We start from the raw sequence: 24,550 nt of genomic DNA on the forward strand, positions 1-24,550 counted from the left end.
AGTTAACTCCTGGGGCCTCAATCTCCCACCTGTGGAATGGGAATGACGGCCATATTACTGTTCTACTTTTTTCTCATGAAAGTAAAGAATTATCAATGCGTTTGACATAACCAGTCCTTGCGCCTTAGAAATGAAGCCTGGTTTTGTATTGAGTACATTGTCCTCTCTTGACCTCTGTCACTTGATATTCAACAGTAATAAATAAATCACCTGCCTATCTAACCTCTATATCACACCTCAAGTTAATATCTGAAGCATTCTTTTCACCATGGAGAATCTAGGACCCTCTCTTCCTTATTTAATTTTCCTGAAATATTAGAATATATACCGCTAGGCCTTGCATATAATTTGAGAAAGAGAAAATCTACAGCCGTGTGAGATGAGCCTGTTTTAGGAAGCTGCTGTAACTGTCACTGCAGAATGGCCACAAGGTGGCAGCCTCCTAGAACATTAGGGCTAGCAGAAGGCCTGAGCAATGGCATTGGGATGCTTCTTGCCTTCGGTGCAGCCATACCGAGGACCAGTGTCTGCCAAGGCGACAGCTGCCCAGAGGTCCATCAGCCTTTTTCTGAAAAGCAGTAACCACATCCCTCTTCCATTCTGCCATAGCTTTCAGAATGCTTTATTCCTCCCAAGAATCTAATACCTACAACCGGTTAGAAAAAAAAGGGAGGGAGGGCTCTTCCTTATATTTTCCTATTGTTTAAAGTCATTGGTTCTCAAGCCTGACTGTACATTAGAATATCCCGGGGCACTTTGCAATCAGTCTCTGGGGCAAGGTCCCTGAGATTGATTTTTAAAAATACCCCAGGTGATTCCAAAGTGCATTCAGAGTTGAAAACCATCTTTTCAGGTCCTCTCAATTTATTCATTCATTCACTGACCATTTATTACGTACTTCTTCATGTCAGATTTGAGCAAGACGATGGTGATGATGTAAAACAAGCTTCGACAATTGTCCTCAGAGACCGTGCAAGCTAGTCATTCTGTTCCATGAAGTCAATCCAGCAAACGTTTATCAAATTGCTACTACATGACAGGTACTATGCTAGATACAGAGGAGGCTGAGATGACAGCAATTCCTGCTGGCTGGCACTTATATTCTAGTGGGCAGTATGTACAAACAATTATCATATGAGGCAGGATTTGGTATTATTAATGTCTTACCTTTCTATAGCATTTCATAGTAACACAAAGATTTTTCACCAACCTATATAACTTGAAGTCCCCCTAACAATTCTCGAGACTGGTAAGCAGCTACCTATCAACATCTGAAGTTCGGAGAGGAGACCAACATGCTTTTTCAAGACGAGCCAGAGTGAGTCCTCCCACCCACGTCTGTGGACTCTGTGGTCAGTGCTCAATGCCTCACTCTATCTTATGTGGTGGGACTCAGGAAAGAGTGGTTGATTTTGCCTACAGGAGTAAATGTATTTGTCCAAGAGTGTATTTGTGTATTTTTCTTGGGAATTTTATTTCCTAGAGAGTGAGTAGAGGACCATTTCTGTCCACACATTTCCTGGGATCCTTCCTCTGTCCAGTCAAAGGACTCTTCAGATGCTGTCTTCACGCTAATATCTTTTTTAAATGATCTCCTACTTTCGCTGAATTTCTGATCTCTAAAATTGTTCTCGATGTCTATTACCTTGAAGAGGCAGCTGAAAATATTTAGTTCCGTCAGCAGATCTGCTTGTCATAAGCTTCTGTCAATCACAGCAAGGTTTAATTAGGGGACTGAAAATTAGTCCAACTCCATGTAAAGAAGAAGCCAGACAAGTCTCATTTTCAGAGATCTCCATTCTGTCAGCTAATAAAGTGTTAAGCCAAATGCCATCTGGATTGAGACTGGCACTTAAGAAAGTTGATGATGGGCATGTTTTAGGAATTAACCTTATGGCTTATTTGGAGAGCTGACTCTTAAGGGAGTGGGGTGTGGGTGAATATCCTCATTGTCTGCAGAATCAAAATGATATTAGCATCCATCAGGTCAGTAAATACAGGTAGAATTTTCTGAGTTGCTGTCCAATAATAACAGAGAATCCGCTAAGTAATTGATTCCCAGAGGACACATGGCCTTTCCACTGCACAGAAGACTTGGCTGCTAAAAATCCCACTGTGGGGCTGTGGAATTGTCTGCCCCTTTCTTAAAGACTTGGCAACCCTAAATGGTTAGAGTTGTCCAGATTTAGTTGCCATAGCCTGAGAGAAACAGTAAAAAATTGGAATACTCTAGGAAAAGACATTCATATGATGAGGAATCTGAACTTCATTTTAAAGAGGAAGAGTGAAGCTTTAGGCTGAAGAAACAAAGGCCCAGAAATAAGAATGGAAGCAGGAGAAGTCTCCAAGTGTGCAAATATCTATTTGTGGAAGTGGCGTTGTATCCGTTCTATCTTGTTCCAGAGAGAAGGACAAGGACCAGAGGTGGAAGTGACAAGGGGGCAAATTTGAATTTACCCTGATATGGAAAAACAGTATAATTACTGTGCACTGGAAGCACTTGCTTTAAAACCCCTTTTTTCAGAGATGTTCAATAATACTATGTTAGGAACGTGGAAACAGAGTTTCCTCAATTGGATGAGAAGTTGGTTTAAACGAACTTTACTAGGAGTATTCAACAGTTCTGGATACGCAGCTAAAGAAGTCTTAATTCTCACTATGCTTATCATATTGTCTATGTCATTGAACTTCGCTCTCTCAGGTCTGGTAAAAAACTTGATTGATGTTAAAAATCAGCTGTGAATGTGCAGTGGCTGTGAAATCCATTACCCACGCTTTTAGGTACAGAGGACACTCATCTAGTCCCTGTTAAATGAGCATATGTATAACTTTTTATTTTTCTAAGGTCAAATCAGCTGTGTACCAGAGCGGTCTTAGGGTCTCACACAATTTGATTCCAGTCTACCCGTCAACATCATGTTGACCTGGCCTCTCACACTTTACCCTTGAGTCATACTCAACCACTGAGAATTTTCTGGACATTCTTCCTTATCATACCCTCATGCCTCTGCTTAGGCTGTTCCCGTGTCAGAGAACTACTTCCTTCTGTTCCTTCTCTGGCACCTCTACCCACCTCACCTGCCTGTTTTCTGCTCTTCCTTGAGAGTCATCTCAGGTGTCATCTCCCATAGGAAGTCATCCTTGCCCCCCAAGCTGTGTTCACTATCACTCCTCTGCTCCCACAGTACCTCCTACACCACTCTCCTCGCCTGTGCACTCCTGGCACTCATTCCTAGTCAATAATGACACACTTTCTTGGCTGAGCCTGTATTCAACTTTAGAATCCTTTTCAAGTCATTCCGGGCAGCCACTCCTAATGAACCGGTCCCAAACTGTGGCATGCTTCACTCATGACACTTTCTATATTGTACTGAAATAGTTTGTGAACTGGCTTTTTGCACAAGACTGCAGTCACCATTAGGGAAATTACTGTCATTAAAGGTTTTCTTTTTTTATTCTCAGTACTGTGCACAGTGCTTGACATTGGTCTTCGCATAAGAGCTCGTTGTTATATAGGTAAACTGAGGAACTTGGTTGGGAGAAGGTTGGAAGGGAAGGGGGAACTCGGGTTCCTTCACAACCCAGTCTCAGTGTACCTGCCTGACGATGACCTGGGCTGGGTTATCTTTGGATGGGGAATGGTGTAAGGCACCACAACCTCTGCCTTCCTGGGGGATGGGCTGGACATACTCCACTCAGTGCTCCTGTAGGTACCTCTAAAACCCTTTCCTTCAAGGTCTGAGGGATGCCCTGGCAGGAAAGGCATTGCTTGCCTTTGAAGTCCTTCTTCCCTTTTAAAGAGCCCTTCAATAGTCAGGCCTTTACGTGTCAGCTTTTCCTGCCTGCCTCTTCTCTGAGCCTCACACAGAGCCCTCACCTTTCCATTTCAAAGCCACGATTACTCATGAGAGCTCTTCATAACAAGCTTCACTTCAACCGTCTCTCCCTTATTTGCCAGCAGGGGGGCCTCAGTTCAGCTCTGGTCGGTCCACCTCGTTTCTCTTAGCTATAGCCTCTTGTCCTCTCTCCCTCACCTCCTTACAGGTCACACTTCATTCCTTCTACTCCATGCAAGGAGCTTGCCTTCCAGGAACTGGTCCTCAGTACCTTTTGCCTCTGAGCATCCAGCACTTCAGGAACCTCAGTAAACAGCAGAGGCGGGGCTGATTACAGAGGCTTCGGAGGCAGACACAAATGTTTCCACCATTTACAACCCCTGTGATCTTGGTGTGTTGCTGTATGGCTGAGCTTTAGCTTCCTCATCTTTGAAACAAGATTTTAAGTGATTGTAGCTGCCTCAGATGATTTAGGGGAAGATTAAATGAGATAATACCTGCTGTACTCTTAGCAGAACCTGCTCTACAAGAAGAGTTTACAAAAAATTTTTGAGTGAATAATTGGATGCCATAAGAGATCCAAAAACTATTCTGAACATAAAGATGAGAGTGGATTAATTCGTTTTAAGGAGAGGAAATGTTGGTAAGCTTCAAAGGGGGAGATAGGTTTTGAGCAGGCCTTTGTGGCAGAAGTGGCCTGGAAGAGCATTGCAAGGAAAAGAAGTGACATTCCCAAATGTCACAAGTGGAGAGCCAGGACAAGGTTGCAGATCCCCCGGGGCTTGGGGTACAAGGAGGGAGGGTGTATTGGGAAATAAGATGGGGAGATAAGTAGGGACTAAGCTCAGGGGGGCTTTGAGCGGTAAGCTGAGGGCTCTGCACCTTGTACTTTTGCTGTCTGGGCAGGAGGGAAAGGACACAAGGAGAGCCATTGGCCAAGTCCAGCAGGCAAACCCCATGTGCAGCAGGGGTCAGCAGTCCCAGGAATTTGCAGGTGAACTGAGTAGTTCTCATTTGGAAGAAGACCCATGATTTAGACCACACTAGCTTTGGCCTTATGCTGATAGGGAATGCCTTGAGGAGCCCCAGTGGGCCCTGTTTTGGGCCCTGAAATCCCTGCCTTAGTCACTTTTTTGGTTAGTAAATCTTTGAAGGCCCAAAAGACAGATCAGATAGCAGCTTCTCTATGCAAATGCTGAGACTTGAGCACTAGTAAGGGCTAAGGAGAGGGGACTCTGGCAGAGTTGCCCAAATTGACAAGTATGGGTAGTGTTGACACGGACCCCGAGGAGAGGAGATGCTGAGATGGAGAGCTTTGGGGCGCCAAGCACCAGGGCACAGGCCTGGTTGTGGTTTATACTATCTGGAGGCTCACCACTGAAAAAAGATGCTCATATCTGTCGAATTTTCATCACAGTCCATCTGCAAGTTTAACTTAAAGAAACAAAGACTCGGAAGTGGGAGTGGACGTGTAGGAAAGGCCAAGTGAGTGGAAAAGGGGTTACACTTGCTCTGCCCAGCTCCAGAGACAGGACAGTGACCAAGGTGGACATTTCCAGGGGGCCAGGTTTCAGTATAATCACCAGGTGAAAGAACTTTAGAGCCACTGAACGGCGCAGATGGCTCTTCTGTTTGACATCTTGACAAACAAGGCTTCCTGTTTGTCAAGATATTTAAAGACAGGCTGTCAATTTGTGGGAGAGAGTTCATCGTTTGTTCATTACTGAAATAAGAACTTAGATGAAATGAACTCTTACATTGAGTACGAAGTTAGATAAAATGTATTTTCCTGAGACTTTCTGATCTGCAACATACTTTGTTCATTCATTCAACACTCCTGAAAAAAGAGTCTCCCAGGCCCCTTGTATCTAAGGATCCTCATTCCACTGTCTATACCAGAAGATACTATTATCATTATCATTATCATTAATAGGGCAGGATATGATTAAAACATAGCTGACAATTATTGAGAGCTTGTGACATGCCAGGCCCTAGGCATTTGCTCACTTAATCCTCATAGCAACCTCACAACACAGGGACAATTGTTGTGCCTATTTTACAGATAAGGAACAGGAGCCAGGATTTTTGGATCTGGGTTAATCCAATCTAAAGCTTATCCTTCCAAAGTTATGTGATCTTCTTCTCTCCTTTGTGATGCTGAAGAGACAGATAATGAATCCTCTTCCATGAAGGGTGTGTGTTGCTTTAAGAAAAGTGTATTTAGGTTTGACCTGGGACTGGATCTCAACCCATCGAATACTTTGTTAGGAGAGTCACATTCCCAAATGTCCTTTATGCTCGCCCACTAGCTATTGCTTAGCTAAGGGTTTAGAGGCAGGTTAGAAAGTGGCATAGAAAGTCATCCTAAAGGCAATGTTGTGGAAACAACTAAGAGCTTAGGATCAAAAAGAGAGATGGGTTCAGGGCCTGGTTCACTGTATTACTAGCTCTGGGACTGTGGAGGCTGCTGAACATCTCCATCCCTTAGTTTCATCACCTGTAAAAGGCGGATGGTAATTACACCCACTTCAGAGTGTGGCTATAAAGACGAAAGGCTAATATACATAAAGCACTGAATTTCGAGTCTGGCACATGCTGCTGCTTCTCCTTTCTCTTCTTTCCGTTCCTCTTCATTCTTCCCTTTCTTCTCCCTTTTCCTATGGTTATTTGTAAATTTTTAACCCGAGTTAAATTAGTGCACACAAGATGTCATTGACTCCCTCTTTATATTTTCTCCTAATTCAAAGCAATCATACTCCAGAAATCATTCTAGACCTGATAGCAGGGCTGAAACCAAAGTTATGAATCATGTTTTAATACAATTGGCATGGCTTCATGCAAGGTGGCAGAGCTCTCCTTCCCCCTCTTTGGTTTGGTATGTTTGAGATAAAAAACCTTCTTGCTGAGAAAAAGGGAACAGGTGGACAAATGCAAGAGTGCCTGTGTCCCGTGACAGTAGTTCGGTACGGAGCCTTCTCAGGGACAGCCAGGAGGGGAGACACGGCAAGAGATCAGGAAGAAGCCAAGAATTCACCACACTAACCTTACGCATCATCTGGGCAAGGCACTCATTGAGAAAAAAAATCCCTCTCCCCTTGCCTGGGGATTCTTCTTGGGTGCTTTTAGGTTGCCGTCATCAAACTCTACTGTAGAGATGCCAAGCAAGAAGAGGATTTTCCATTTCAACCCTTGGCCTCTGTTTCTCCCTCTCCGGATGAGGACCTATGCTGCCTCCTCCTGGAGTGTTGTGGGGAAGATTAATTAGCTAATATTGGTAAGGGGCCTTTGATGATGACTGCTAAGTGTTTGCACTGTGTCGTTGCCATTTTTTCCAAGAAGATGTCCATAGGGTTACTAATTAGGCATTGTTGAAGCACCTCATGCCCCATTATTTTACAGCTGCCTTGCAATTAACGGGCATCAGGACCATTTCAAATGACATCTATTGCCCATTTCCCTGGTTTAATTTTTGGAAATTTTATGGGAAGCCTGGGCATTGTTTCTTATTCACTGTAACTTGAATAATTAACAACGTAAATATGGCTTTGGGTGGTGATATTGTCAACAACGAGAGTTCTCTAGAGATTTTAATTACGAACACTTTAGCACTGCACTTCATGTGAGAGTTTATGATGGTGCCCAAGCACTTGAAGCGTTTTTTTCCTGTGGTCTGTGGTTCATGCCTGAGCGTTTGTGTATACACATATAGGGATGGGTGTGCACGCGAGTGTGTGCTCATATGTGTGCACGTGTGAGTGTATGGTTTTCATGACCAATTAGTGTAATATGAGATGTGAGCACAAGAGTCAAGTCTTCTTTTGGCTTAACCTTCTCTAAGGCACAAGCTAGAGAAGCTGATTAGTAAACTTTTCTCCATTTTCTTGCTCTAACCTAGAGATCTGCGTTGGCTCAAATCCAGCATCATTTGACACATGTCTACTATATTATCAGATATCGGAGTAGACATGTTTCATACTTTCGCTTTTACAACAAGTTAACGAGGTCTCTCACAATGACAAAATGAAGGCCCAGAGAGGGTAAGTGAGGTGTTCAGGGTCACCTAGCTAGTAATAGATGAAGACAGGATTCAAACTCAAATCTGCCAGACTCTGAAGCCTGGGGCCCTTCCATTCTCTCTCTCTAACAAAATTGCTGAGCTTTCTTTCTAGAAGTGAGGCTTGGTAGCTCAAAAGGCCAACTCGTGCCCTTTCCAGGAAGCCTTGCAGGCTCACCCATCTAAATGCATCTTCTCTCCCGCATCTGATATTGCTTTCTATCACTTCTCAGAGTCTGACTTTTATTTTAGCTGTGTACTGGTGGGGAGGACAATGTCATAAGATTGTTATGACAGCACGGGCTTTAGGGTTACCTGGATTATGTTTCTCACTCTGCCTCTCCCCCTCTGGGTCATCTTGGACAATTTCCAGCACCTCCTGAACTTTATATCGTTGATGTGAAGATGAAAGGAGAGCATGTATGGAAAGTGCTTAGAAGGTTTCGTGGCACAAAGAAAGCACACAATACATAGTGGTTGGATGGATGGATTTTTAAAAAAGTATGAATAAATGAATGAATGGCAAAGAACTTTGCTTATTTGTATAATTACCTACCCCCAAATTCGGATCACTCCAGCTTATATTTAGTATCAGTTCCATAAGGAATTAAAAAAAAAAAATGAATCTCAAGAATATTTGAGAAAGCCTAGTATATTGACTGTGGCCCATGCTTTCTGTCCCTCTGTGGTGGGAAAACTGGCCCAGAGCACACTGATAATGATGGAGTATCCAACTTCTTGACAATTACCACTAAGACCAAAATATGGTGATTATTGATGATCTGAAATATATGGGTCTGCTGTGTTGTGATTTCTTCCACCCCATTTTGTGTGTAGGGACAGAATGACAGATGCCAAGAGGAGGCCTGAACTTGAAATTTCAGGATTCTTACCAGAATTCCAACTCCTCCATGTGTAAATTATCTACGTGACACGTAGACCTCTGAAGAACTGCCCTCTATGAGCAGTATATTTCACAGAAGCTATCAAGACTCAGGGAAACAGACTCTGAAATGGAGATTTTCCTTGTAGAAACTTTATAGGGAAGTGTTCTCTGTAAAACCATCCGTCAGGGAGGAAGAGAAGCAGGCTTGGTTAAAGGTGGCTGCAGCAAAGTGAGAGCTGATCCTCTAGGCATTTCTGGAGTTGGGATGGCCCTTCAGAGCTGTCCTGAATTGAGAAAGAGGGCCAAGCCTTTGAACCCTTGCAGATTGTCCCTGGGAGAGGGCGATAACTTTGGTCAAGGCCAGTGGAGGGCAGTTCCTGGGGAGGAACTCAGCCATGAGCTGTCAGCACCCCGCTCACCCAGCAGCTGTAGGAATGAGTTTTTCAGTCCTGGGAAGGAATGTGGTTGGAGCACCAAAGCATCCACCACAGTGGTGCAAAGTGGATTTGAACTCAGGAAGTCCGACGCCTTATGACAGCATCATGATTTTTTCTCCTGCCATTCAATGCCTATTATCATTTCCATTTTAATGCTGAAGATATAGAGTCTCAGAATTAAGTAACTGCCAAAAGGATGTGCCAAGAGATTGTAGGGCCCATAATACACCACCAAAACTCATGCACATTCCCTAGGACTGTGTGTCTGCCTATTTGATAGTAAATGAGAAGTCACTTAATAGCTTGCTAAACTATTCAACACTCAGTAGCTTGCTAAAACTCATAAGAAGAAGATTGAAGAGGACCGTGTGTGTGTGTGTGTGTGTGTTTGTGTGTGGGTGTGTGATGTTTCAGGACAAGCAGATATTAGCTGTTCCCTCAGCATAGTTGGTGTCACTCAACACTTTAGAGGAGTAGCAAAAGGCAGTTGTAGCATACTTTATATCAAGAGGATTCTTCAAGTCTGATTGTTATAAATATAACCCCATGCAATCAAACCAAATATACACTTTTTGAGCTTCACTCAATAATTCCATACTATTTCAGCAATTATTTACTGCCCATCTGTGATGTGGTCACCAGGGATATGGAGACAAATGGAGCTTATAGATTGGTGACAGGGTTGTGCTGGATCTGGACTCCACGATTATAGGAGAATTCTGCAGACAAGGTGGCCCAGGAAGTAAAAACAGAGAAGAGTTTCTAAAACCTCAGCCTATTCCTCCATCCCCAAACTGAGGTGTGTGCTGCAAAAGGAAGAGAAAGAGGGAGAGACTTCAGGAAAAGCAATGATGTCTATGCTCCAGCCTCTGAAATGTCCTACAGAGAAGCTGTACTAATATGTACAAGTAGTCATTTCTGCCAGAGTAAGCCCCCAAAGGCCTAATTGGCATAATCATCAACCTATGCACTTATATAATGCCAGCTTCAGGGCCACATGAGCTCACGGGGGCACAGTAGCCATCACGAAGCTTGTCTCGGTAGCAGGACTGGACCAGGCATCCATCCTTTCCCCTTCCCTGATCCTACCTGCTGGAAAAGGCAGGCCTTCCCTCTAGCCATCTGCTTTTTCTGAAGATTTGTTCTGACCTGCCCAGGGCTCCTCAGGAGCTGTGTCTCCAACAGGTGCAAACAATTCTTGGGGCCCCTACCAACTAAATGTGAGAGCAGACTCTGGTGGGTCAATTGGTTTGCAGGCAGAATGAAGTGGGCTTGAGCCATGGTTCCATCACTGGCAACTGGCAGGCTCCTTAACTAGCCAGCGCTTTGGTTGTTTCATCACCTGCAAAATGGGGTGGAAGGATAAGAACCATCCCACATTGTGGGGATCAAATGGGAGACAGATATAGCTCAAAATAAATTGCTGAACTCAAATTAAATTGTCATTTACTGGGCCTATATCAAAGGCTGGGTGCTGGAAACGTTACCTACATTATCTTAATAATCAATTGACACTATATTTCCCTTTTGTGCATTTGAAGAAACGGAGGCTCATAGAGATGATTTAACTTGCTGGAGATTACCCAGGTACTAAGCCTATGCTGAGTCCAGATATCTAGTTTCACACAGATTAGAGACTACCTGGGGTTCCGAGAGGGCAAGACAGTGTTTACTTAATAGATGGTGTGACTACATGACGTCTAAGTCCCTGCCAACAGTGGGACTCTGTGATCTGGGTGCCTGGAGGAAGACCTCTCCTGGGGGAATTTTGTGTGCTGGTATGAATGCAGTGAGGTTGGAGTTGGGGAGAAGGATGAAGGATCTCAATCTCCCTTGTTTGGTCACTCATTGGGTGCATGGATCTTCCTTGTTTCATGCAACTGCTCTGCTAGTGTCCTTCGGTGGCTTCCCAGGGACCTTTGCACAAAGATCATGACACTATCAGTTGCTGCATGGCCTGCCTCTGCCTCCTTCTCCAGCCTCAACTCACCCCTCACCCGGACTCTGCTTTCTGCCTTGGGGGCCAGGCAGACAAGATGGTCTCAGTGTCTCCTCCCTCTTGCCTTTGCAAGTTCTGTCTAGAACTATCTTCCCACCTTTCTTGTGTTACCTAACTAAAGCCTTTTCATCCTTCGGCTCTCAGCCAGCCTCTCTTTCTCAAGGCAGCCTACTCTGCTGCCCCGGGGCCTGCTCAGCTTCCTGTGTGAATCCCTAATACAGACTTGTCTTCCTTTCTTTCAGAGCCCTCTCTGCAGCTATACATTCTCTAATGGATCAGTTGATTAATATTTGTCTTTCCTTTATGATGTCAGCTCCATAAGAGCAGGGACAGAACAGCGTGGCTGACACAGACCTCAGGTGTCTTCTAGTCCCAGTCACCTGCTATGTAAATATTCTCTAAATCCCTCACTAAGTCCCAGTCACTCTCCTATCTGTGTGAAACTGGTATATGGTAGGTGTTAAAGAAATATTTGTGATGCTGCAAAAACCTGCAATTCTTCCGGTTTTCACTTGCAAAAAACTGTTTTCCATTCCTTCAGAGCACTAACTCAGTTAGCATCTATACATTCCTTATTGGGTCAAACGACTGATAACAAACGGAGGAAGGAAGGAATGGATGTAACTGGTGCTTAGCATACATTTCACTGTTTGCTGCAACAAGGGCTTGTCATTATTATTTTGCAGGGTTTCAACCTCTGGAGGAGAATTCGAGGGCTGGTCTGCCTATCTAGTCAGGAGCTCGTGTCCATAGCAAAAGCAATCCTTGGTATAGTATGGGCGGGCAAAATCACGGACTGTGGATCCTGACTGCCTGACTCCACCACTTACTAGCTCTGTGAATATGAGTTACTTAACCTGTCTTTGACTCAGTTTTGCTATCTGTAAAGTGGGGGTAATAAAGTGCTTATGTTGTAGAATTGTTGTGAGGACTAAATCATTTAGTGTTTATTTTATAAAGTGTTTAGAACAGTTCCTGACATATTATACGTGCTATATAAGTACTTGCTATTATTTTATTTGTTTAGGAGATAGATCATGGTATGCCGTTTCAGGGGCCAGCTCCTATAAACACTTCTTTCCTACGTCCCCTTCCATTCTTCTGGTAGTTCGAACCTCCTCTGCCTCCCTTCTGACCTGAGTTGCTAACAGCTGACCATTTCCTGAGCTGACTTGGATTATGACAGTATTGTTTTTTTCTCCCTGGGATTTCAGTAGAAAAGGAATTTTCCTTTCAATTTTGATTTCAATTTCAAAATTCAAATTTCAATTTCAATTTCAAATTCAATTTCAATTTCAGTGTGATTCCCCTTGAAATTTCTCCAGTGGTAGAAAATAGTCCTAAAGTCTCAATTATACCTGAGCTCTGCCCCAAGAAAATTTGGTTCGATGGTTTCGATGAGCCCAAAGGAACAGTGGAGGTGAGCGAGCTTAAGAGAGGTGGCCTTTGCCAGCAGCCCCACTGTGTGAAGTGGAGCTGCAAGTTTCCATTTTAATTTTTGTGTCTGTTAACTCTCTCCATTCTGATCGCCTGATGGACCCTTTGGCTAGCAACCAGACATTAAAATAAAAGGAATGTTAATGAAATGCCTTTGTAAGGCAGGCTGCCAGGGCAATTTTAAAAAAGAACTGGTTATTAAGCTTCACTCAAGGCATAAAAGGTTGAAGGTTTAAAGCCTAACCTGGCTAGGGCAGAGAATAACTCCCGGTGTCGGGGACAAAACCCAGAGTCCAGAGGTATGATTTGAACCCAGGCTCCACCACTTCAGACTTTGGAGACCTTGGGGAAGTCCCTTGCTCTCTCTGGGCTTCCTGGTCTGTTAAAGGAAACAGTTCAATAATTTATTCAACAAATGTTTATTGAGCTCCTACTTTGTTCTCGGCACTGTTGGGCTGGGTGAACTTTCGGATGTTTTATAGCTGAACCATTTTGTGAAGCACATCTGTGACACCTCAACTATGGTGAACTTGGGGACAGGGGCCCAATGCACTGTGCTATTCGAATCTGTGTAATAACACATAGCATCAGGTGTGGCATAGTATGCACTCTGGGAATTATTGGTACTCTTTTTAAAGATCCAACTTTTCCCCTTCTTCCTTTCTATGTTTGTGTACTATTTTATCGATTTAGGTTTTCATATTTCCTAGTTCCTTCCATTTACTTTGGGTTTATTTTGCTCTTCTTTATCTAACCTTTGGGGTAGAAACACAAATCACTGATTCTTAGCTCATTTTTTTTTGTTTTTGATCTACATATAAGTATTTAAAGTTGTAAACTTTCCTCTAGCACTGCCTTAGCTGATTCCTCAAATTTCTGACACATTGCCTTTTCATTATGATTGTTTGAAACATTTCAGTGTCTTTGGGATTTCTTTTTTGACCCATGCAGTATTAGAAGTGTACTGTTTTTCAAAATATTTGCATATTTTTGAGTAATTGAATTCTAATGTATTTCCTTTGTACTCAGAAACAGAGTCTGTAAGCAGTCTGTGATATTTCCTTTCAGCTCTGGAAGAGACTCCCTTACATGTGTACAATCCAGCCCTGGGCAAAGGATCCATGGAGATTTCCCCAGGAAGCATTCTGGGGACTCCTCTCTGCACGGTGCACTGCCCTGCAAATCCCAGTGGCTTTATCAGCTCTCAGCCCTAATCGCTGCCTCCTCAGTTCAGCAAGGCTGCTCTTCTCTCCTTTGGGCTCTGTCACCTTGTGACATGCACACCGAACCTAAAGTGAGTTCGCTCACCCATTGCTCAGCAAGCCAATCTCCAACACTAGGTGTAGTGGAAGAAAGGACGAATTTTATTATTGCACAGTGCTGAACAAGGAGACAGGGCAGCTAATGCTGAAATCCCCAACTCCCCGAAAATCTAAAAGGAAGGGTTTTATTTGGGGTTTTAGGTAGGGGCAGGGGAGCATATGGCCTTGATGGTTGGAGCTTTCTCACCAGCCTGTCTTTGGCCTTGAGACTACTTGCAGAGAGGAGGGAGCCCATGACTTTTCTGGTCAGCAGCTCTCCCACCAGCCTGTATCTCCTTGGCAGGGAGGAGATTATGAATCCAGATGCTTGTCCTTGGCGCTGTCTGTCTCCATGGAGGATAGTGGATTCTGGAGCCAGAAAGCCAGGGAGTAAGCAGGGAATGAGTGCTTTGGTTTTAACCCCATATATGCTGGGTTTAATGTAGGAAAACTGATATCAGGGTCGGTATCAATGTGGCAACCTTGAAGTTCCCCAAGGCAGGAAGTTGAGAGAACATCAAGCTTACCACCTGTGTTTGCTTTTTTGTTGGCATTACAATTCTACACCAGCACCACCTCCCCCTCCCCAATTCTCCTCCAGAAAATCCGTCATATATTTTGTCCAGTTTTATGGTTGTTTACAGTAGGGAATATGGGGAGAAATCTAGAACCCAGACTCTGTCATGGCTAAACCTAAAGTATTACTTTTTAACTTAATCCTATTTGAGTTATTAATATTAAACAGAAGAAAGCAGTTTTGGAAATTTAGGTTTTAAAATTTGTGTTTTAGGGGAAGGCTCCGTGGCCGAGTGGTTAAATTCATGTGCTCTGCTTTGGCGGCCGAGGGTTTCACTGGTTTGGCTCCTGGATGGGGACATGGCACTGCTCATCAAGCTGTGCTGAGGCGGCATCCCACATAACACAACCAGAGGCACTCACAACTAGAATATACAACGATGTAGTGGGGGGCTTTGGGGATAAGAAGAAGAACAAGGAGGAGGAGAAAAGAACATGGGCAACAGATGTTAGCTCAGGTGCCAATCTAAAAAAAAAATAAATAAAATGCATGCTTTAGAAATTTAACAAAATATGCTTATTTTATTCTTATCAGGGTTTTAACTTAGTTTTTCTTTGCGTTTCTAATAGCCATTTCCTTCTGTTGATGAACTTCAGAGGGAAAAAGTTATTGAGCCATTTTTTTCTCAATTTGTGAGCTTCCGTCACTCTGAGCAACTAAACTGAACCTGCAATCACTATGTAAAATCTCTTTCTAATAATCCCTGATCAGTACTTTTTACTTGCTTCTTTTAAAAGATAACACAAAGAACTAGTTAAGAATGACTAATTTGATACACAAGATCAACTATGCATGGCTGCTAATTGGTTGACCTAAGCACCGTGATATCATCTCCCAATACAAATGCTATTCTGATGTAGCTATAGCAGAACGGGTTGATACCTCCCATTGCGCCTCACCCAGGTAACGGTGAGCTCTTCAGGAATAGGTAAAGGGCAATACTGCTCTCCTGCTCCTGCGTGGATGTTCCTACTGATTCATGTCTGTTTCTGCTTGTTTTGCTGAATCTCTTCTGTATTTCACACTAGCCTATGCCAGATTTGCCGGATGATTCTATTTCATAAAAGTTGTCATTTTATATCTGTGTTGAAAGTCTAACTCCAGAGAATTTTCAGACTCTTGGTCTACCATTACCTGTAGTATATTCATGATGAACAGTGTCTTCATTTATGGCATTTCTTTTAGCCATTCTTGTTCCTACTCCCTCCTACACCTATCCATGAAAATGCTGGAGAATGAGGGATTTTTTTTCCTCTTCCAGAGTACATTCTGCAAAATTACACTGCTAAAGCTCCTTGTTATCTGGGAATAGCATCTCCTCTCTGTAGCAAGGAGAGAGGTTTAGGTTGCTTGGCTTTTGATGAAAAGAAAATAATAATTCAAGTTTTATGCTATCTAAAAAAACAATGTTTCACTGGGTCAAAGGTTGTTTACTCTGTTCTAATTCCTGTGTCACGTTGTTAAAATAATTCCCAGCTGTAACTGTCTCATGTTTTTCCCTTTAGTTATTTCATGCTCATTTAAGATGGTACAAATGAATGAATAACATCCGTTTTGGGTTTTTGAAAGCTTTTTTTTTCTTCCGTTCTTTCACAGGTTTCAAAAAGATAAGACTCTTGCAGCAGTGGATTCTGGGTAGATGAGATATTATTCTATCTTCCACTCATTTCCATGGATTCATTAACCAGCTATAATTTAAAATCACAAACGCTGTTATTTTGGGGGCAAGGATTATGCTTTATACTCTGGAGGATACAAAATAAGCAAAATTCCTGCCCTCAAGCTGCTCAAAGCATCTGTGGAAAGCTCATGCACAGTTATACGCAAAATCAAATGAAAATTCAAAATTTTTTAAAAAGGCAAAAAATAAAGGAAATTTCATGAAAAATTAATGATTGGGCAGGTAATATAAACAATTGAGGGAAGAAACAGGATTGAAGTGGGCTGAGAAATCTTTTTTACAGAAAGACTGTGTTGTCAAGGAAAGTTTGTCCAACTTCTGTGTACTGACTGTAGCCTAAAAAAACTTGATGCTTAAACCTCATGATTATGTTTATATGCAAAAGTTTAGAAGTCTTTTGAAATACAATAGGTTGTGCTGTCTCATTTAATACTCTATCTCCTTCTTATTTAACATATAACCCACCATCACTGTGCTCTGCTCTCTTTTCCTCAGCAGAGAACCTCGGGCTTTCTAGAGCCCCAATCCTCCACTTCCTCACTTGAGACGCAACCACTTATGGGACTGGCTCCATGTTCTGATTGCAAACGATGTTATAGGCCACTATGGACTTCTATGTCCAGGTCATAAGTGAATGAGGAGCAATGGACCAGAAAGAGCATCTCTAAATGTACTTAAAACTGCGATTGGGTTGTACACGGCCCCTTGAAAGTAAATAGTTGCCCATATAGTTCTGCATGTTATTGCTTTGAGGCCAGACCTGAGCATCTTTCCTCCAGCCATGCCCCCAGGGACAGATATTTGGGGAATTTAAAGAGGAAACATTAAACAAAAAGGAAGACTTGCAGCCATACTAAAGAAAAGCTCCCGTTGTCTTTAGCTGTAAGGATCACATTCTAATCGTATCCTTTCATTCTCTTATATATGATATATACCCCATTCTCTTGGAAAATGACACTGGAGCTGTTGATTTTGTTTTCATCAATCAAGATGTGCCAACCCATATGGTTTTCAAGGGGGTAAGTAAACCAGGCACAAAGACTAAACTGTAGCTCCACAATTACGAGCAGGGGAAGAAGCGTGTGCACTGCTGGATGCTTGTGTTCTCTAGACAGAAGCTGAACACTGCAGCTAGGTCTTGATACTTCAGCATCCAGATCTCTTTGAGAACACTCTTTCTCCTCATTTGAAAGCAAATACTGAGAAGTGAAACTTAAGCTCCTTTTACAAAATCCTGTTTAATCGGATCTCTTACTTATCTGCAGTCGTAAACCTGCCTCCCCAGAGCTGAAACTTACTTTGTTTGTTGGGCAATAGAAATTTATCCCCTTCCAGTTCCCACTTCACAGGGGCATGGCCAGGAGCTCAAACTTGAACTGGATCTTAAATGATGGATAGAAAAAAATGTCACTTTCAGAAATACCTTCTCCATCCCAAAGTTAAATAACTATTTACTTAATTTTTCATTTCTTCTACTAAAAAAATTTGAATCTTATTTTTTATAAAATAAGGTTGTCATGCTATTCCTTGCAATGCATTAGTCAGTTGCTCTACTCACATTTGTTGAATACTTTACCAAACTGGTGGGACATTTTAATTTTATGTAACACTTTTATGAATAGTTGAGACTGTACTTGGACTTTCCGGTTTGCTCCATTATTTGTTTATTAGTCCCACACCTGCACTATAGTTTTGATACTTTAAGCTCAGTTTCTTAACCTCAGCACTGTTGGCACGTTGGGCTGGATAACTCTTGGCTGCGGAGAGAAGTCTTGTGCATTGTAGGATGTTTAGCAGCATCTTAGGATTCTATGTACTCAATGCCAGTAACACATCCCCCACTCTCACCAAACTCAGTTGTAACAAGCAAAAATGTCTCAAAGATGTTATCAAATATCCTCTGTGGGACAAAATTGCCCACAATTAAAAACTACTGTTTTAGCTTACTAATACATTTTATACATTAGATAAGACAAACCAACTCTCATTCTTTCGTTTTTTTCCCCTCAAACATATCTCAATTATTCTTGTACACTTATTATTCTAGTTAAATTTTAGATTCACTTTGAAAAGATATTTTACAAATATATTTAATTTACATATTAATGGGAAATTGCACTTAAAATATTAATTATCCAATACAGATGTATTTTCATTTATACCAGTTTTTTTTTTTTTACAATCTGAATCAACGTATAGTCTTGCAATTGGCTATAAGCTTATTATTAAAAATATTTTCAGTTTGTCCTTTTGTTTAATATGCATTATTATCCATGGGGCAGGTATATAATTTATCATTTACATTTCGTAGATGAGACTTAGAAGTTGACCAAAGGAAGGTAGACCCCAAGCCTGTTGACTTGGATTCTAGAGCCTTTTTTTCATCCCCTGCCTCATTTGAAGGTCTAAAATTGGAACACAAGACAAAGAAAATGTCAGAGACAGTGTGAGACATTTCCTACATTTGAAAGAAGGTGATACCTGCTCTGATATCAGTTTCCCCACATTAAACCCAGCATATATGAAGTTAAAACCAAAATACTCTTTCCCTGCTTACTCTCTGGCTTCCCAGCTCCGGAATCCACTATCCTCCATGGAGACAGACAGCACCAAGGACAAGCACCTGGATTCATTATCTCCTCCCTGCCAAAGAGATACAGGCTGGTGGAAAGCTGATGACCAGCAAGGTCAAGGTCTCCCTCCTCTCTGCAAGCAGTGTCAAGGCCAAAGACAGGCTGGTGGGAAAGCTCCAACCATCAAGGCCATATGCTCCCCCCTTCCCTACCTAAAACCCCAAATAAAAACCCTTCCTTTAGCTTTTTGGGGAGTTTGGGGTTTCAGCGATAGCTGCCCTCTCTCCTCACTCAGCACTGTGCAATAATAAAATTCCTCCTTTCTTCCACTGCACCCAGTGTCAGAGATTGGCTTGCTGAGCAACGGGTGAGCGAACTCACTTCAGGTTCGATACCAAAGGGATGAAAATAAAACTTTCATTTTTCAATGAGAGGGAAGTTTTTTCCTGTTGTTTGGACTGTCCAAACTCTTGTGCTTTCTCTCCAGGGCCAGAAATCTCCTAAATTTTCTTCAACTGATTTCCAGCTCAATTTTGCAAACTCAAGAGATTTGTGAGTTTGAATAAATTTGAAGACTGCCCCTCTTTAGTGATGTTTGGGTGAAATTCTGAGGCAATGGTATCCCATTCATTTTAGTAGGGCTCTGGGACTTTATTTAAAGGAGCAGCAGTGTGTCATAACAAGGTGGATTATGTGGTCATGAACTGAAACTCATGACGAACCTAAGACTTTTAACTTTCCTCCTCCTCTTCCTCTCTCTTCTTAGATCCTAGGAATGGAGGAATAACTTGGAACATAAGATCACTGTGCCCTCAGATCTTTTTTGACAAAAATTCACTCCATAAATATTACCTATGTGTGATGATGAAAAAGAAGTTTCTTTTTCTTCTACCTCAGGATGTGTTTATGAGGGACTCAGTTCGCTCAAGTAGGATGTGGAAGTCTAGGAGGTGTCAGCAATAGCAATGTTTCCTTGACCAGTGAGGCACGGCAAGCTTGGGTAGAAAGATCAGCCCAGAAAGAAGGAAAGATAGTCCAGACCAGATGACAATCTAGTATCTGAGAACATGCACCAGACTACGGGGAAGGTCTAGACCCCTGGCTGGAATTGCATTGCACATGAATTCAACACGAGTTAACAGGGGCATGCTGAGACAAAAGGATTAAAAATCCAGAGGGCTAGCTGCATCAGAGAAAACTGTCCACAAATAAGCAGGCTCCAGTTTCTGAGCTAAGTCAAGAGTAGAGAGGGAATGGAGTTAGGGAGGACTAAGGAAAACATGACAGAGCACTAATAATAGTTTTACAGGAACCACATCATTGAAATGAGGAGCAGCTCAAGGAACATGTAGAAACTCAATTATCTGGGATGGAGAATGAAATTCCAGCAGATCAGCAGGAAATATTTCTTTATTCTTTATCTTACTACATTAGAGGGACCTGCTTTCACCACACCACAAATGAGAGTTTATCCACCAAATTGGCAAATGCTTTTTGAACACCTACAATGTTTGTACTGGGTGATGGGAATTTAGTAGACAAAATAGAAAAACACCCAATTTATATTCTAATGGAGAGAGACAATAAACATAATAAATAGATAAAATATACAGTATTTTAGAAAGTAATAGGCAATATGAAAAAATCATGTAGGGTAAAAAGGGTTGCTAAGTGTCAAAACAAAATAAATATGAACTTAGATAAAGAGAGACTATTTTAAATGACTATTGTAATAGTACAATGCTGTGATCCCAGAAATCTGCAAGTATCTCAAAATTAAACAGAAAAAAAGGCTTTTCTTTTTAGGGAGGGGTGTGCAGAACAGGCAGGAAGTTTGGGGAAAGCAGGGCACGTGGGTGGGGTGAACAGGTGGCATTGTTGGGGCTTTTTCACAGCAGAATGTTTTTCTCTGTGGTTAGCAGATTCTCAGAATGAGCTGTTAAGAGAGGATGTCCGCACCTTAGTGGTTTAGTGCTTGGTAAACTTGGAGATAAGCCAAATTTGGGGGGCCTGTGAGGAGGAGGAGGAGAGCCTGTCTAAAGTTTGGTCAAGTTCAGTGGGTGTGTCATGGGCAGTTATGAGCACTTGGTCACAGGGAGAGTGTTGATGTATAATGTTAAATAGGTCGGTTAAAGATGGGCTCATTGAGAAGCTGAAAAACTAGCAGAGTTGAAGTAAGTGAGAAAGCAAAGACTTGGAGCTATGAGGGAGCAAAACATGCTGATATTGAGAGAAAACCGTTCCTGGCCGAGGGAAAGGCTAGCGTAAGGCATTGAGGTGAGCATATAGCTGTTGTGTTCGAAAAGTAGCAGGATAGGTTATATTTTCTAAAGATTGCCCCAACCGTATCTCCCATCCCACATTCTCCTTTGCAATGCCACCTTGCCACATTCCCATGAACAGGTGGAATTTATTTCTCCATGTCCTTCAATTCTGTCTGGCTCTATGAGTGCTCAAACCAATTGAATATGGCTAAAGTGTCACTGTGCTAGTCCCACGTGTGGCCCTTAACTGGCTGGAAACTTCTGTCTCCTGCCTCCTGTAACACCTGCTCTTGTGATGGTGACTCACAGAACGCTGACTCCCCTAGCTGTTGGGCTGTGAGAAGTTCAAGACACATGGAGAGGCCATAAGGGGGCGCTCTGGTCCACTGCCTCAGCATCAGTTGCCATTCATGGGAGTGAGCCATCCTGGATGCCCAGCCCACTGAGCCTACAGATGACTTCAGACCCAGCTGATACTGGACTGCAACCATACAAGACACTGTAAGCAAGAGTACCCAGCTGAAATCAATCAACCTCCAGAGCCACAGAGAGAGAACAACAAATTGTTATTTTAAGCCAATTAATTTTGGGGTAGTTTGTTATGGAGCAATAGACCACTGAAATAAATAGCAAGGAGAGCATTGTAACTGGAGGGGAGTGAGCAAAAGGGAAATTAGTAGGAGACGAAGTCAGAAATGAAAATGAGAAGTCCAATTGGATATTTCCTCATAAAGGCTTTGAGTTTTGCTGTGAGTGAAATGGAGGGCCTTTGCAGGGTAGTGAAAGAGAAGTGACATGATCTGACTTACATTCTTAGAGGATCTCTCTGGCTGCTGTGTAGGGAATCAATTGCAGATTCTGTCGTAACTATCTAGGGGAGCAAGGATGATGGCTCAGATCAGGTTGGTAGAGTGGTGGGAGGTGAGAAGTTGTTAGCATCTGTACATGTTTTGGAGCTAGAGCACAAAAGTGTTTGCTGATGGATTGAGATGTGAGAGAATGAAATGGTTAAGAATGCCTGAGATACTGGAAGAATGTTTCCATTCTTAACTGAGATGAGGGATATTGCTGGAGGAGCAGGCTCAAGGAGGAAGCTTGAGAGTTCACCCTGGGATATTTTAAATTTGAAACATTTACTGGACATCCCAGTGGAAATATCAAGTAGTTTTGAGTTAGTGAAGGTATCAGGGGTGGAGATATGCATATATGTATGTATATATATATAGGAGTTATCATCACATGGATTTTTTAAAACCACAAACTAATGAGATCATCTATGGAGTGAGTGTTAGAGAAGAGAACAGAAGAGAGGTGGACCAGAGACTGACCCCTGAGGCATTCCACGGTGAAAAGGCTGGGGGAAGACAAAGAGACAGCAGCATAGACTGAGAAGGAATAGTCAGTGACATAGGAGGAAAACCGAGACGGGGAGTATCCTAGAATCCAGGGAAGGAAGTGGGTCCAGGAGGAAGGAGTCGCCAGCTGGGTCAAATGCTGCTGAGAGGTCAAGAAGAGAACTGAGGACTGATTTCCGTTTTCAGCAAAGGGTCTCAGCCAGGTCATTGCAGACTCTCTTTCTCTCTATTTCTCCCCATATACAACACAATATTTATTGAGCATTTTCTATATGGCAGATACTTCCTAGGACTTAGGGTTACTAGGTTAAATGAAATGTTCTCTTAAAGACTTTACAACCATCCAACTGATTAAATATTTACTGCATAATTACTGTGTGTAAGACACTCTGCTAAATACTCTGAGAGTTATAAATGTCGTATAGGACACACGTTTAACCTAATTGGAAACATTAGACAAAAACACACAGACTGTAAAATTGGAGTACAAGTGAGGCGTATAAGAAATGTCACAATGAAGTGTAAAGTTGCAGTAAATGGCAGCATAGAAGAAAAAATGCTATATGATGAAGAAATTGGGTGCCTAAGTTGGAAAAATCTGGAAAAACTTCATGAAAGGCACACAAATGGAAAAATGCAGGGGTGGAGAGCGTGTGGCACAGGCATTGGAGGTCAATAAGTAAGCAACTTTGGAGAAATCAGAAAATGAATATAAAAAGTAAGTGCAGCAGCATGGATGAACAGGGATGACATTATTTTAAGAGAAATAAGCTAGTCACAGAAGGCAAATATTATATGATTCCACCTGGAAGCTAAAATAGTTAAGCTCATAGAAGCGGAGAGTGGAATGACAGTTGGCACAGGCTGGGGGAGGAGGATATGGGCAGTTGCTATTCAAAGGGCATAAAGTTTCATTTATGCAAGATGAAAAAGTTCTAGAGATCTGCCGTATGACAACGTGCCTACAGTTAACAAGGCCGTACTGTACACTTAAAATTTTTGTAAAAAGGTAGATCTTATATTAAATGTTCTTACTATAATAAAAATCCAATAATTATGAATTTTATAAGTGGAGATACATCAAGAATGCATGGGCTCTTGTGCAAGACTTTGTATTTCCATGTTTTTCTGTGCTATAGCAGGGATGGGATCTGCTGGATGAGGAAGTTTTGGACCATGGCATGCATCATAAATTTCTTTTTTAGGGTAATCAACCTGGTAGTAGGAGTTAGGATGGAGTGTGGTTGGCGGATGATAGGACTCAGAAATAAAATCACTGAAATGGATTCCTGCTTTGAATAATACAGGTATTTAAAAAACTTCTCAATCTTGTGGACTTTCCCTCTTCATCGATGTGTGTGTTCTTCTACACGTCGAGTGGGGTGTGTTTGTGCATGTGTGTTGGATGAACATCTATTTCTTAATGCATTAATTCCTAAGTACTCAGGATTTTCTGCCAGGAATAGAATCCATTCATTTCACATTCTAGCTATCATTAGTACTCAAGAATTTAATTGCAATGCTTGGGATTTTATTGTATCCTACAACAAAAAGAGCTTAATTTGTTTTAGAATTCATTTTTCTCTTATTTGTTTTCTAGTTGTACAATCATATCATCCACAAACATCGATATCTCAGTGTCTTCCATTCTGATTTTTACATCTCCTTTTTTAAAATGTAAAGTCTGAGCATGGTGCCTGGCACACATTCCCTCTCAAAAAATAAGTTCATTCTTATCTTCCTTTTCCCTCTTTGTACATGTCTGGAAAAATTGTCCAGTAAATATGTCAGATTTAGGGGCTTTTATTTTTAAGTCACTATTAACCTTTTACATTGTTTTAGATCTCTTTTTTAAAATTTTTTTTGGAGGAAGATTAGCCCTGAGCCAACATCTGTGTCCATTCTCCTCTACTTTATATGTGGGACGCCAGCCACAGCATGGCCCACCGACTGGTGCCACTTCCGCACCCGGGATCTGAACCAGTGAACCCCGGGCTACCGAAGTGGAAGGTGCGAACTTAACCACTGCACCACCAGGCTGGCCCCTTAAATCTCTTCATCTTATCCTGTAACTTAAAAATCTCTTTTTCTTTGAGTTCTCATTCATTTAAAAACATTTGTTGTTGTTAGTGCTGTTGAGGGGATTCCGA

At 42.1% G+C, this 24,550-nt stretch overlaps 1 long non-coding RNA gene across 6 annotated transcripts in view; it reads left to right on the forward strand.

Moving 5' to 3' along the window:
• Positions 1-24,550, forward strand: part of LOC106839374 (uncharacterized) — a 39,479-nt gene that overhangs the window by 4,474 nt on the left and 10,455 nt on the right. For 4 of the 6 annotated variants that reach the window (XR_011493341.1, XR_011493340.1, XR_011493339.1 and 1 more), the window contains exons 2-4: positions 912-17,227; positions 18,781-21,546; positions 23,606-23,707. This is a non-coding gene — a long non-coding RNA (uncharacterized lncRNA). The other 2 variants (XR_011493342.1, XR_006534758.2) reach the window with 2 other exon arrangements.

The sequence above is a fragment of the Equus asinus genome, chromosome 12 (genome assembly GCF_041296235.1).
Source record: "Equus asinus isolate D_3611 breed Donkey chromosome 12, EquAss-T2T_v2, whole genome shotgun sequence".
NCBI classification, from domain to species: domain Eukaryota; kingdom Metazoa; phylum Chordata; class Mammalia; order Perissodactyla; family Equidae; genus Equus; species Equus asinus.